Source organism: Platichthys flesus, chromosome 3, assembly GCF_949316205.1.
Source record: "Platichthys flesus chromosome 3, fPlaFle2.1, whole genome shotgun sequence".
NCBI lineage: Eukaryota > Metazoa > Chordata > Actinopteri > Pleuronectiformes > Pleuronectidae > Platichthys > Platichthys flesus.
The window spans coordinates 22,043,113-22,057,608 of NC_084947.1; the positions used below are offsets into that span (position 1 = coordinate 22,043,113).

Consider the following 14,496-nt stretch of genomic DNA (forward strand, 5'->3'; position numbering starts at 1 on the left):
AAAGTTGGTCATTTGGGTCAGAAGATTGTGCCGGCCGTTTTACAGACCTCTGACCTAATTGACATGCAATCTATAAAAAAATAACAACAGTTCATTAAATCATTCAAACTTATATATGAAACACACCCATGAACAGTAATGTAGAACATTCAGTGTCATTCTAGGAAAAACATTGACAATAAAACCTTGATTATGGATAAACCAGGTAAGATAAACACAATGTTTTCTAACTTCATTCTGCACCATAGACTGTTTATAAAAAGCTCTGCACACGATGTCCAGCACACAAACAATAATGAGTGAAAATAAAGTGTGGAACTGTTGGAGGAGGACTCTAGCCTGACGTTGTCAGACTCACAATTCTAGTCAGAATGTGAGTCTGAGACCGCCCCATTGGGCTGTGATTATGGGGCGTGTTTCAACTGACCAGGAACTAAAAGCAAACAGCGAAGTTCTTCAACATGGATGACATTAAATTAATAATTGAAGTGGAGAAGTACAGTGAGTTGTATGATCCTCGGAACTAGTTGTATAAAGACAACATCAAGGAGGACACATGTTGGGACGCTATTGCTAAATTTCGGAGCAACAAGTAAGTATATGCTTTTAATCTACTGGATCAACGTGCTTTGGCGTCGCCTCCACGTTCTCTGTTCCTCTTTCAAAATGAATGCCCTGTCGATGTCTTCTAAAACAGACTCAATGGCAGCATCTACACATCTCAGCTCTCCAGCGGCAGGCATGTTTGTTGAAAACGAATTCAACCCAAGGGCACTTTGATGACGTGGTTGATTACGTTGCCGTTAATCATCTGTCCATCATCGTATAAAGCCCGCCCTGACAATCTGATTGGCCAGGTCGGGCATAATTTCTCCTCAACGGAGCGACTCTAGACCGAACTTCCCGACCTCAAATGTTGTGGGCGGGACTAAATTCGTCTGGCATCCAGGCTAGGAGGACTCACTAATGATAAGGAAATAATCTGAAGCAGCTCCAGAGCAGCAACACAGCTTCTTCTGAAGCTGAAGAATAAATTATACATGGTGATATATGATCATGAAAAGATGCTGCAGTTGCTGCTTGGAGGGATTGAAGGATTTCCAGAATTGCAGAGTATATAGCAGCATGGATTTGTGAATGGCTTTAAAAGGCCCGGGGGGCAGTGAAACTGGCTAAGCATATAGGAAATTGACTAAAGGAGCAGGTAAGAACATCATATAAAAATGTTTGGGATCCTGAAAGTCTTATGTATTCCACGCCATCTGCTGAATGGGCGTCACAGTACATCAATAACAAACTGAACTCGAGGTCAGGCATGGAGCTTCACACATGACTGCCTCCTCACATAATACAGCTGAAGTCTATTTTATCCAACCTTGGGTGCGAATAATCCCTGCATATTAATTTTCCTCAAAGTCGGTTGCATATTGAAGCCTTATTGAATGTAATAGACACTGAAAATATATATATGGAGGGACAGTCAAGGTCTCTGTGGGATTTCTTGTGCACTGCGTGTTTTACTTAAGTTCCTAGACGGCCATATTTACCACACTCAGCACAACTTTCAAGCACACTTTCTCAGCAGCGTCTCTTGATGTGGCCCGAGGCCGTGCTACTTCTCCTTTTCATCACTGAGCTGTTTCTGACACACAGCAGAATGAGAGGCCAACTCCAAATTAGTGTCCTAAATCCACTCTCATTCACTCCCAAAGAAAATAAATCTGTGTCAGAGCGTCTGCGACCCGATGTTTGCCTCAGATTATGAGCGTTATAATTCAGCCTTGTTTACTTGGTAATCTGTCTGTTCCAGGATTTGGAAAATTATCTTCACCGTGTCAGGTGGTGTGTAAATTCAGACCGAGAATAGACAGTCAGGCCAGGCTGAGAGCTGCAGGATAAATAGTCACAGAGGATAGTAAACTGTGGTTTCAAGACTGGGTGTATTTCTGCAGTGATAGACATTGCTGGTGATACATAGATGTAGATGTTTCCTTTGGGAATCATTCATGTGTCTCTGTATTGATTGGTGCTGGCTGTCACAAGACCCCATGGTGTCTGCAGCTTCATCAACTGAGACAAACATAATTTGAAATATTTTCTGTGCTAATGCATAGAGATTATCATTCAAATATTTTGCCATCTAATCTGCGAACTTAATCTTTGGATCATAATCCTCAGTCTTGTGTGTTATTACATGTTTTTGTCCTCTCTGCTCTGCTCAGGATTATGTTTCTTACTTTGCCACTATTCAGTGTCCATAAACAGCCAGTTTAAAAACAAAACATTAAAACGATATTGTTGTTAGCCGTGTGTATTTTGTATTCCAGCAGTCACAGCTTCTTTATTTATTCCTTTAGCGTAAATTGAGTTAAAATGGGTCATTTATGAGTTTATACGTGGAAGCATCCAGAGGAAAGCAGCTTGGAGAGCAATCAATGAAGTTTTATCCTAGAACCAGGGAGATCCTTGTGCAGACTGCTGTCATGTCGAAAAGATGCTTCAGGCCTCAAACCCTGCATTTAATAAAATCAGATTATTGATCTTTTTCATTGAAAAGAATATACACAAGTTACATTTAGTTGAAGTGTCCCTGAGAAAATGGATCAAAGACTCAGAAACAACAGATTTTTTATTTCATCCTTGGTTTCATTTTTCTCAGTTCAGTCCAATAACAGTGAGGCTAAATTATAAAATGGCTCTATTAATGCTGTATTGATCCTTTGTGGAATATTCTTCTCTGCTGCAGAAGGACAGCATAAGGCCACATCCATACTTCTACATTGTTGTTTGAAAACGGATCAATTCTGTCACAAATAGGCCGCCAACATGACTGCAACCTTTAGTCAATGGAAACCATGAGGTAGACACTCACAACTGCTTGCTGATTGGGTCTTTTTCAGTCAGGACTTAGCCTTCACTAATTTTGTCAGGCTCCCATCACATGATCCCTTCAGGAAGAAAACAACCAGCAATGGCCTCAGCTACCAGTGTAGAACGCAGCATAGATAATCAATTAAAAGCATTGCTGACCTTGTTGTGCAGGTACATTCTGTGTTTTACAGTGTTACAGCTGTTTACATTACATAACATTTCACTTAGCTTACGCTTTTATCCAAAGCGACTTACAATAAGTGCATTCAACCATGAGGGTACAAACCCAGAACAACAAGAATCAAGCAAGTCCAATTTTCTTCAAGAAAGCCAAACTACAAAGTGCTACTTGTAATATGTAGACTTCCTGCTGTCCTGATGAAGCAAACAGTCTTGATTTTGTTGAGTGTTTCGCTCTCAGTGAGGGAGCAACCAGCTGATTGTCAGATGCAGAGCGGAGTGAACGGGCTGGGGTGTAACGTTTGACCATGTCCTGGTTGTAGACCGCATTCTGAGTGAGAAGGGGACGTATTCTCCTGATGATGTCCAGCATGTACCTACAGGAACGGGTTGTCCCAGTAATGTTGACAGTAATGAAGAGTTGACTGTGGAGTTTACACATGCAATGCAGGCAACAAGCCTTTATCTGAGCAATCTGCAACAATTCCCTTGTCCAGTGGGACGCACATGCCTTCCTGTTTATCACTGCATGAGCATGTCCAGGGTAAGTGACTGGTCACATGGTGTTTTTTCAGGCGTGTTATGGACTGGGATTGAGATTGACATGGAGCCAAAATACTCTTCTGAACAGAGATAGTTTGATGATAAAAATACACATATTCAAACAAAAATGTTGTAGTATGGATGTAGCCATGGTTTAGGTTCGGAGCTGGTGCCTTGCTAATTGGTACTCCAGTAGGGCAGGAAGTGGCGGAGAACCAGACGCTCCAGTGTAACAATGGTCTCTTTCCAGGCCACCCTGCTCCACAAAGTGCCTGTGGGTGCCTGTTAAAAAGCGACCCCTGGGTGTCTCGGGGTCAGAGCCCAGGTTGGGAGGCACTTTGTTTGAAAACAGACCGCAGCTCTCTGCCAAATGAAGCTGTCTCCATCAGGCAGCGTGGCCGCTGGGGCCCCCCGCTCGGTCTATGCCGGGGCCCCTCGTTCAGAGAGGCTAATGGGCGGAGACCTGGTTGTGTGCCTTTTTTGAAATCCTCCCTGGTGCCTGCTGTGATGCGTACTGCAGGAGTGGTGGGCTGGGGGCGCACACACGCTGCAGCTCCGCGCACACACACGCACACGCACTGTTTCCAGTGGGGGTTGGCACATCACGCAGCGCCACGGCCACTCCACTGTGTGTTTGGTGCGGACCGCTGAAACTTCCTCTGCGCAGGGACACGGAGAGCCGGACAGATCCATCCAGCTCGTCCCACACAGAGGATTGAATTCACGCTTTTTCTTTTCCTTCTTTCGCTCTTCCCGTTCCCCCCTCTCTTTTCGCTTCTCTCTCCTCCCTCCTCCTCCGGTTTCGTGTTACAAAGCCTTGGGAGGGAGTTGCGCGGAGAGCCAGTTTCTCTGTGTGGAAACTGAATGACAGGATCAAATGGCTCGATTCGCCTCACAGCCGGAAAAACAGAGAAAACCATAACAGAGGCGAGAACTGAGACACAGAGGGAGACTTAAAGAGAGACTGATGAGGATGTGGAATAATGTCTAACTCCGATTGAGAGCGAACCGGCCCGAGATAACGGAAAAGAAGAAGGGATAGTGGATGTGTCGGGGAGGAGAGCGCAGGACGCGTCGGCTGGAATCATCCCCACCATCACAGTAATAATAAGGTAAGTTTGCAGCCCTCGTTTGTTCTAACGGTGCCCGTGGTGCTGTGGGGACTCAAAGTGGACTGAACGCAGCGCACCACCATCCTCACCCCCGAGACTCCACATCTCCAACTGTTGCCACGGAGCCTCCGGGTTTTTTCTTGGAAATATACGACACGTTGCGCTGCGACGCTTTCTCTCTGCTCGGATGACCCGGGTGCTGTGTAGGTTATTTCGTGTGTGTGTGTGTGTGTGAGTGTGTGTGCGCCTCACACCGACGTGCTGCAACTTTATCTGCGATTTAAGCGCAGTGTAAACACAGCGCAGTGCGGTCATGAGCTGCTGGACCGGGATCAAGTCTGTGGATCTACAACCAGACTGCTGCTCCGCTGTCCACTCGTGATACTGTGTTAGTGCTGAAGCCACTTCTCACTTCACATCTGCTCACAGTTTATGATTATCCAGCATTAATTCACTATGTGTGTGTGTGTGTGTCTGTGTGTGTGTGTGTGTGTTTGTGTGTGTGTGTGTGTTTGTGTGTGTGTGTGTGTCAGATGCCCCTGTGATGAACTTTAAGGCTCCTCTCTTTGTTGGATAGTGTTTAATAGTTAGCCATCAGTATAATATTACATGTAACTGCAAACAGCACATGCAGTATCCTAACTGTCTTATCCCACTGCTCAGACTGCAGTACTAAGGAAATGATTTAAGTAGCATCAGGCACTGATTTAAAATGTCAGTATAACTTCAGTGGCATCGACATCAAACGTATTCTTAAATAATAACATGAGATATAGAAACACATAAAACATGATAAGATAATTGATCCCACACTTTGGAAATTCACTTGTTACAGCAGCCGAGATCGGTCAGAACCAGTAAATGGTGTAGAGCATTTGAAAGTGTCAAATATAAATAAATATAATATCTTCCTCTTTAACTATAGTAATCTGCCTGAACACAGAGTTTATACTTTCAGATGATGTGCTGACATGACACAGTATTCTCCACACAAACAAAGTTCTACAGCACATTCAGCAAAACCTGTGCGTATGTTTCTAAATGTTTAGGTTTTAGGTTTGACATCAAATCAAGCCGTCCTATCTATTTCCTGTTTCCTCAGATGACACTCAAAAGTGACGCTCTTACTCTGACAGACTTGAGATATTACTTGAGAGCGCTTTTCCTCCGTATCCTCCACCCCCTTTCCTTCCTTCTTTCTTTTCTCTTTTTTTGCTTTAATGAAGTAAGTATTAGCTTCAGTTGAGTGATTATTGTAATTACTGGGGAGGGAGGAAGGGGCAGGCGTCCACACTGGACACGGAGCATGGGCTTGTGTGAAGACGTGGTAGTTTTAGGAAGAGGAGGAGGAGGGGAGGACGGCTGGAGGGGGTCCGGCCTGTTTTTCCTTTTCCTGCCTTTTTTTTTTTTTTACAAGCTGGATGGTGCCTATGGCAGTTAAATAACAGCCAGTACGGGGGGAGCGTGGCCCTGAAAGCTACGGTAAAGGATGTGGGTGAGATAGTGAAGGAGCCATGTGGGGTGGACGAGGAGGGAGGATGACTTCATATGAGCGTTGTTGCACTTAAGGATCAGCTCTCTGTTGTAATTTCAGTTTGTCATAAGATTTCTGTCCCTCTGTAACTTTGTGTGTGTGTGTGTGTGTGTGTGTGTGTGTGTGTGTGTGTGTGTGTGTGTGTGTGCGAAGATTAATGAAAGTCATATTCTAGTCAAATTCAGCTTTAGCATTTAGCTGCAGGTTGACATTTTGCAGAGTGGTGGGGACGCAGTGGAGATGGATCCTAACAAAGTTTAATTACACACTTTCTGGTTTGTGTAGTTCACAGACCTCTAAGAATTCAAACACTGCTTCACATAAACACACAAATTATATTGTACAAGGATGAAGCAGGTTATGAGGACAAAAGTTATAAAAGCAATGTGGTTGGTTGGAGGAGTTGTTCTGACATCTGCATTAACACAAGGCTGGAAAAAAGCCTTGAAAATTCAGGACAGTTGCAACAAAGACACACACTCACACAAACACACACACACACACACACACACACACACACAAACACACACACACACACACACACACACACACACACGCTCACACACTGCAGCCCTCTGGCCCCAGATGTTAATACCTCCATTGAGAGAGCCACAGGACTCCTGTCGACTCGATCTCTTCATTGTGGGACACACAATGGACTCCACATCTTTGCAGCCAGGCTCCTTCCCATCCTCCCTCACACACTCCTCATGCTCCTCACACACACGCACAATTAAGCAGCACACAGTCAGACAGACAAAGAACTGGATGCAAGCAGGCAGGCTCTGACAGTCAGGCTCAGGCATACGTGTGCAGGTTCATACGTAATACAACTCAGCTTTTTAAAACTGTATTTTTGAGGACAAGTAAGACAGATGTCCCCTCTGGGTGTCGTGTTGTACATGTGCTCCTGCAGCTGCACATTTCCCTGTAGGGCTGCGACTTGACAGCTGGATTCATAACTGATGAATCTGCCGATGATTTTTTCCATCGGTCGATTCATTGTTTTGTCTAAATTACTGTAAATAATGATCCTATCTTGAAAAGACTTGTTTTTTCCAAAGAAAGGCGGCAAACCGTGACATTAAAGAAGCAGACAAAAAATTGTTTGAAAAGTGACTTGAATAACGAAGCAGTCATCAAAATACTCACATTAGTTCTCTGGTTAAGGAATGAACTAATTCCTTCACTGTAGGTGTCAGTGTGTGTGCTATTGTGATTGTGTGTCTGTGCGCACGTACTCTCTGTGACACAAGCTGTGCGTTTTGACACTAAAAGGCCAACATTGCATCATAGCCGTTACATCGTTGCTGCACCAGATGTCTCCTGTCTGCACTGTGTGTGTGCGTGTGTGCGTGTTTAATTGTCATCTCGGTGTCACAAGCATCACGTCAATGCAACAAACAGATCCCGTAGCCCACATGGCCTGCAGCTGAATGCACAGTATACTCCTGTGATATCGGGGGTGATTATGTAACTCCAAAGCGGCACACACAGGGTCGCACACTCGCACCGCTCAGCCCATGTTCACGGGGATGATGCTCTAACAGCATAAAGATCCCAGTCCACTGACGATAATGTGTTTGTCGATGGTGGGAGAAGATTTTTTTCTTTTCACATCCTCCACTGAGCAACAGCTGATTGTGCTAGCTTCCAACAAAAAGCTTTTTTCTCTTCAAAAACATCCTTTTCATCCCACCGACGATTTAACTCCTGTCTTCCCTGTCTCTACCAATCTTTTTAAGAAGACAATTTGCTTTTGTTTTTTGTAGTTTCAAGCTGGTGTCTGTGTTGAGCTGAGGAGAGTTCACATCTATCACTGTGACCACTGTGCCCTGGCGCTGCGTAAACAATATCGTGTTTTTAAATTTTTAATACTCCATTGTGTGTGTTGTGTGTGTGTGTTAGTGTGTGCGCATGTGTGTTTGTACTGAGCGCAGATATGGTTCATGGCAGGCCAGATGCAAGGTCAGAGGAGTAGACGCAGATGGGTGTTTTGTGTGTGTGTGTGTGTGTGTGTGCGTGGGCGTGTGCATGTGTGTGTGTGCTGGAGGGAGACAGCAGGAGGCAGGGCAGGGCTGGGCTGCCCAGGCTGATGTTTAGGAAGGGAAGAAGCTTGTTTATAAGAGCATCATGGTGAATGAATGGGCCGTGGTCGGCTGCAGGGTCAAAGTGATAGAAACCTTATGTCCTCATGCCCTCAGCTTGTTCGAGCCCGCCTCACCAATGCTATTGGCTCGTTATCTGGGACAAGACAATGTGTGTGTGTTGAGAAAGACGTGGATATGTGCACAGCTGTGGACTAAAAATGACACAGCGAAACTAAATCACACACACATTTTGACCACTGAAATGTCAAGGAGTGTTACACGTTAGCACGCCACTGTCACATTAGTTATGATACCGTGTGATTCCCACATTTAAACATGACTGAGACAACTTGGTCAATTAAAACCATAAACGTTGTTTGTTCCTCCAACCAGGATGTTGCTCCTCGTCCTTCCTCCCTCTCTTCCTGTGATGTGCCTTTATTTGGCCTTTCCTTTTTCCTGAGGAGGATTCATGCGTCTGAAACCAACCCCCCCCCCCCCCCCCCCCCCCCCCCCAACCAGCCTTTTTTGGGTTGTTTCATTGACCTTTCACCCCCAGGGCCCTAGAGCACGGTTTCTTTGTGCTGTAAACACGTGCAGCAGGAAATGGCCAAGAAATGATGGGACATTTAAACACCAAATAAAGAAAAAGAGAGACATGTTGATTAGTTGTCACATTAGAACCTGAAGTTGCCCACCTGTCAGTGATAATGTGGGAAAGAAAGCTCATTGTGTTTTTTAACCTTTTACAATGCGATATTCTGAAATGAGATACTACTACTAACAGTAACGTCTTAGCTATTATCAGGTTTTAGTTTTCAACAAAAGCTTCTGTTGGCACAGTTTGTTAAATTCAATTCAAACAACTTTATTTATCTCACCAGGGGCAATTCATTTGGTACAGTTTGTACAAAAACATGTACACAGAGAGGTTTTAGATAAAAGATGCAAGAGAAAAAAAAAATATATTGTATAAATAACAGAAAACAACAAAGTCAATGACATAATAAGTTAAAAAAGTGGATACAAAATTAAAGAGATTGCACAGGTATATGAATCTATACACAATTTAAAAGACAGATTGCAAAAAGGATAAAGGATTTGTTTCATGTAATTTCAGACAGTATATACAATACAATATATAAAAAAAAAAAATATATATATATATATGACTTGTCTCCGTCTACTGTTCAGTAAAAAGAGACACGAGTACAAAGGAAGTTATTTAAGTTGCATCAGACAAAGATTTAAAATCTCACTGTCAGTTCACCTTCACAAGCAGAACGTTGAGTGTTTCCGGTGCTTCAGGACTTTTTTTTCTTTATTGTTGTTTTCTCGTGTTTATGTGGAACCTTCTTAACACAGCCTGCAATTCATTACAGCCTTTTGCAAGGAGCACCTTCCTTCCCTCTGGGCATTGCATTGTGGGACATCAACGGCTCAAAAATCAACTATTTTATAGTGAACATTCGACTTAAGTTGGTGACACTATGAGCGGAGGAGCCTGTTCAGAGTTGTGACTAATCATTTGCAGTGTTTCTGTCTTTGACTGTGTGTCTCTTTACACTCTGCACATGGAGTGAAGTTTGTGAACATGCTTCCCAAGTTGCCCATATTATATTTGTCTTTGTTCTTTGGCAGCGTTGATGATGTTCGATGATGTTCTCCTTTTTGTTTGTGTTTTCTTTATTTACATTTGGATGACAAAAGTTATAATGGGAACAAACTTCTCACATTGAACGCACACGCACACTCACATGAGTAAGTCCCCCCCACCCCCTTCAGTGGCTTCATGGCCTGTTGAGAAGTTTTCGTCAGCCTCTAAGGATGGATCCAGAGGGTTTTGGCAGCAGCTGTGATTGCAGTCATTCCGAGAGGAGAGGCTTTTGCTCTTCTGCAACTTAGCCTTCCCTTTGAGCTCTCTCTCATTCCTTCTTTACCTCTCATCATCTATCTCTCTCAACCGTCTTTACACACACATCTTTTTACTTCTCCTCCTCCTCTCTCTCCTGCTCATTTCGGCTCAATTTCAACCAGCATTATGAGGTCATTTTTGCATTGCCAAAGAGTACGAACTCACCACTTATACAGCTCAACGTTAATTGAACAGACAAGTGCACATTCAGCTTATTGTGAATGAAAACTCTGCAAGGATAGAGAAAAGTATAGTATAATCCTTTTGGTGACTTTAATGGTAATGCCAGTTCCCCAGGAGCTGCCAATACTCATCGTTCTCTCAATTTCATTTCAGTCAAATGAAGGCTTATTGGTGTTATTGTAAAAATATATATATTATTGCCAATACATGCAACACACCCCTCAGAATATAGACCACAAAGCAGAAATACATATTTGTCATCCTCTATGAATGATGCAGCTCCCCTTTGGGGCAATCAATAAATTAATAAGCCCTGTGGGGGGAGAAGTGTTTCCAGGAAAGTCAGTGATGGAAAATCCAATATGGTGCATGCTGATGTTCCTGGAGGCCGATCTGTGGAGCCGGACTAGCTGGATGCACCAAATCCTTTCACTCTAACAACATTGAGGAAGGTTTTTTTTCCGGAATGATCAGTTTGTTTTCAGAAAATGTCCGATCGTGGTGTTGAGAGGCTTCCCTCAAATCGAATTAATGTTGTCTGAAACAGAAGAATGAGCAGATGGGAAGTATAATCCGTGCTCCCCGCCATGACGTGAAGGTGTGTTTGCTTTCTTCAGCTCGACCATCTTTCTCTGTTTGCCTTGGTGAGACCCACTCGGAGAGTTGGAGGTCTTTAGAAGGAGCCTGGTGGAGCTGCTCGGGGAGGCTTCAGTCCCTCTGCATTATTTATGGGTGGTAGAACAGAGGTGAAGGAGGCCACTGACCTGCTTGTTTGTTACCAGCTGACCACTTTTGTCCATCTGCTGCCTGCCTGCCTCTCTCTCTCTGTCTCTCTCTCTCTCACACACAAACACACACACACACACACACACACACAGACACACAGACTATCCTCTCTGAATGACTGTATCTATCAATAACAGCATCTCCACCCACGTTTTTTTATGTAAAACAGGTCACATGTAGAGTTAGAAAGGTTAAATGGATTCTTTGGAGGAAGAGTAGGGTTCAGTAAAACAATGTCATAAAAACTGATGACAGCCACAGTATCTCAGAATACAGTGGGCTTGACATTAAACTTTAAACACTGAGCGACTGCAAAGGTGCTGGCCTGTGTCTTTCTGTTTTCATTTTTATTACTCAGTCAAAGAAAAGCTATAAAGTTATTGTGCTCAGGCGTCAGGAAACTGTTAGCTCAGCCTCTCGTACCAGTGCACCACATCACCAACATTTTGAAGTTATTACTACCAAACGAGAATCAGCTCACTGAGCATGCTAACAATGTTGTCTGGTATTTGACGCTTGTTCAAGCTTTTTCTTATTTTTGTTTGGATGAAGATATTTTGAAAAAGAAGGTTGTATATCTATATATCCACAGAAGGGTGGACAAGGCCTGAAAGCAGGCTAGCAAGCTAACTAGTTGGGGTCTTTGCTGGTCACAGATTAACTTTGCTTGCCCTACATTGAAGAGACAGATATGAGAGTGGTGTCAGGAATTTATCCCACATGGTTCACTTAGAGCAGAAACAATCCATTAGTTGGACCACCATTATCTGGAACTATTTCGATAATCAGCTAATCGTTGCCATGTTTTTTCTGCCACAGTCTAAATGTGAAATTTCATTGACTTGAGCTACTCACTTGTGATTATTTTCCACCTTTGCTGTGTTTTACTGTAAATGCCAAAGACTCAAAAAGAATAAATTGTGGGTTAAAGACAGACAGAACAAGAAATCATGTGAAGGCATCACGTTGAGGAATTTTGTGGATGTGTATGGATAATGGATTTTTGGATGAATGAAAGTCTTTTTTCTATTTCAAGACATTGTGTAGCCCGAACATTAATCAGTTTATTTCAGAAACCATGTGCTTTAAACCCATGTGGAGCTATTCCTTTAAATGGTGCGTAATGTGTTAATTAATGATTTCTTGTAGTGGTACTGTCAGCTGGATTTTTGTTATCTTTGTGCAATGAGAGATTACCCGGTCTCTCCCTGCTTTCAGTCTTTATGCAAAGCTAAGATAATCACTGCTGGCTCCAACGTATTTAATATACCACTGCTGTATGGGAGTGGTATCGATCTGCTATCGGACTTTTGGCAAGCAAAGAGAATAAGCATATTTCCTAAAATATGAAACCATGCCCTTAATGACTTTTCACTGAGATGTAATATTTCCTGATGGATCATTACATTTTATAGTATCTGCATTTTCATAGTTGCATCCATCCATGTGTGGTATCTTTGGCCAGGCATCACGTCTTTCTAATCGTCTAATCAATTCAAATACATACTCAGGGGGAGAAATCTTCATTAAAATTCATCCGTGTCTAGTCAATTTCTCTCCGATGGCATCTCGACTCATCTTTCCCATTTCATCCTGTTTCCTGAATCAGCCCATCTTTGGCTTTGGTTGAAATTGTAAAGCTGGATTGGAGAGAGACGGCAATATGCTCGGCCAAAACCTTGTCAGCAGGCCAACTGTGTTTCGGGGGCACCGTAAGGTATTTAGTATGTATTCTGAGGCCCCCCGACGTGCCTGTTCATCGGCAGCCTGTTGTTTGTTGCGACTCAGCAGATGTTTTCTGGCTCAGTTGTCCACACTGTGATTTGTGTACAGAGGACTGCTGGAATTGTTCTGTTTTTTTTTTGTTTTCCTGGTTTTGATGACATGTCAAAGCTGTTTGGACACAGAGTGGAAGCAGAGGTTCCTATTCTTTACTCTCAGTGGCAACATTGCTTTGTGTGTATGTACTTTGCATAGAGTAGATGTCTATGCATAGTCAGCTCTTGCCTCTTACTGTTTGCAGGCTTTGTTTCTTAAATAGAGTATGCAAATGGCCTAGCAACAAAAGATAACGGTAAAGAATAGTGGAACATGGACTGGATATCTGAAATTGTGTGTTTTAATGTGTGTGCGTGAATAATGATGCAGATAAAGTGGGCAGTGGGAGGGTTTGGAGGAAAGTATGCCCCTACCCTCCTCTTCCCAGTGCAAACCAGAGCATGGTAGTTTGTTTTTATGACAGCCTTTTTCTGGCATTGTTCTGGTCCGATAGAGCTCACCCTCCCTACCGTGGGATTTGCCTTTAGCGGGCAGGAAGTGCTGGGAGCGCGCAGCTTGAGCACACGCATGCATGCATCACGCACACACATGCTCTTTTGCAGACTCCATCACATGCAGCCCCTCCCACGCTGTTGCCCTGCACTCACACATAAAGTTTGGAAAGGACAATAAAAAGTTGCCCCTCGGCTTGCAAGGCTGGTAAGCTACAGCTTATCCAGGAAGGAGCTGCAGCCGGGCTAATGGCCTCTCTCCGGGGTTGGCACTACAGAGGGGCCCATGAAGGATTATCAGCAGCAGGAGGGGCCCCCACAATGGCTGCTCTCTGAGAGCTGCGTTGAGCTAGTGTGTGGGAGTAGCTTAGCTTTCGTAGCTGTTAGGAGGCTGAGAGCTGCCCAGCCTATTTCCTGCTGTGTTTGTCTAGTGTTATCTTGGCCCGCAGGAAAATCAGAGTTCATTGTCAGCCCCTCCTAAATGAAAATATAGATGTTTTTCCAGTGCAGCACCTCTAATTGGAAATTCTAAGTGAACTAAGTGCTGTACTTCCTAATGGAAACTAAGCCCATCAAGTCTTACTGGGTAGTCAATGCTAGCCTTTATTTTTGAAAAATCAATGTTAGACCTGCAGATACTTGCTAGTACAGGGACCTTTTGGACAGTGTAAAGAGGATGGAAAACAGTGTGTGAGACACTGTTTAACTAGTCCCAGAGCTGATGTGTATATTTGATTCTTAATTGAAGATATACCAGCAACGACTCAACATGATTTGCAGAAAATTATTCCAGTTGCGTTTGAAGGGGGAATGACTCTTCTTGCCTCCTGACCGGCTAATCAGATTTTGCATCACGGATCCCGGTATGATGACTCCAGCATGATCTGATCCCATGAGTCACTGCTCCCTGTCTTCATCTGTAGCAAAGGAGAAAGTGAGGCAGCGTTCACAGCAGCTGCAAACTCCACTGCATTGAGGAAACCTGTCACTATTATTATTTCCTCCCATGAAA

General features: G+C 43.6%; 1 protein-coding gene across 1 annotated transcript in view; it reads left to right on the forward strand.

The window, feature by feature from the left end:
- Positions 1–4,221: 4,221 nt before the first annotated feature.
- Positions 4,222–14,496, forward strand: part of sema4c (sema domain, immunoglobulin domain (Ig), transmembrane domain (TM) and short cytoplasmic domain, (semaphorin) 4C) — a 95,157-nt gene continuing 84,882 nt past the window's right edge. Inside the window, exon 1 of the mRNA XM_062384671.1 lies at positions 4,222–4,706. The gene's annotated coding sequence lies outside the window, so the exon portion shown is untranslated. The remainder of the gene's footprint in view (positions 4,707–14,496) is intronic.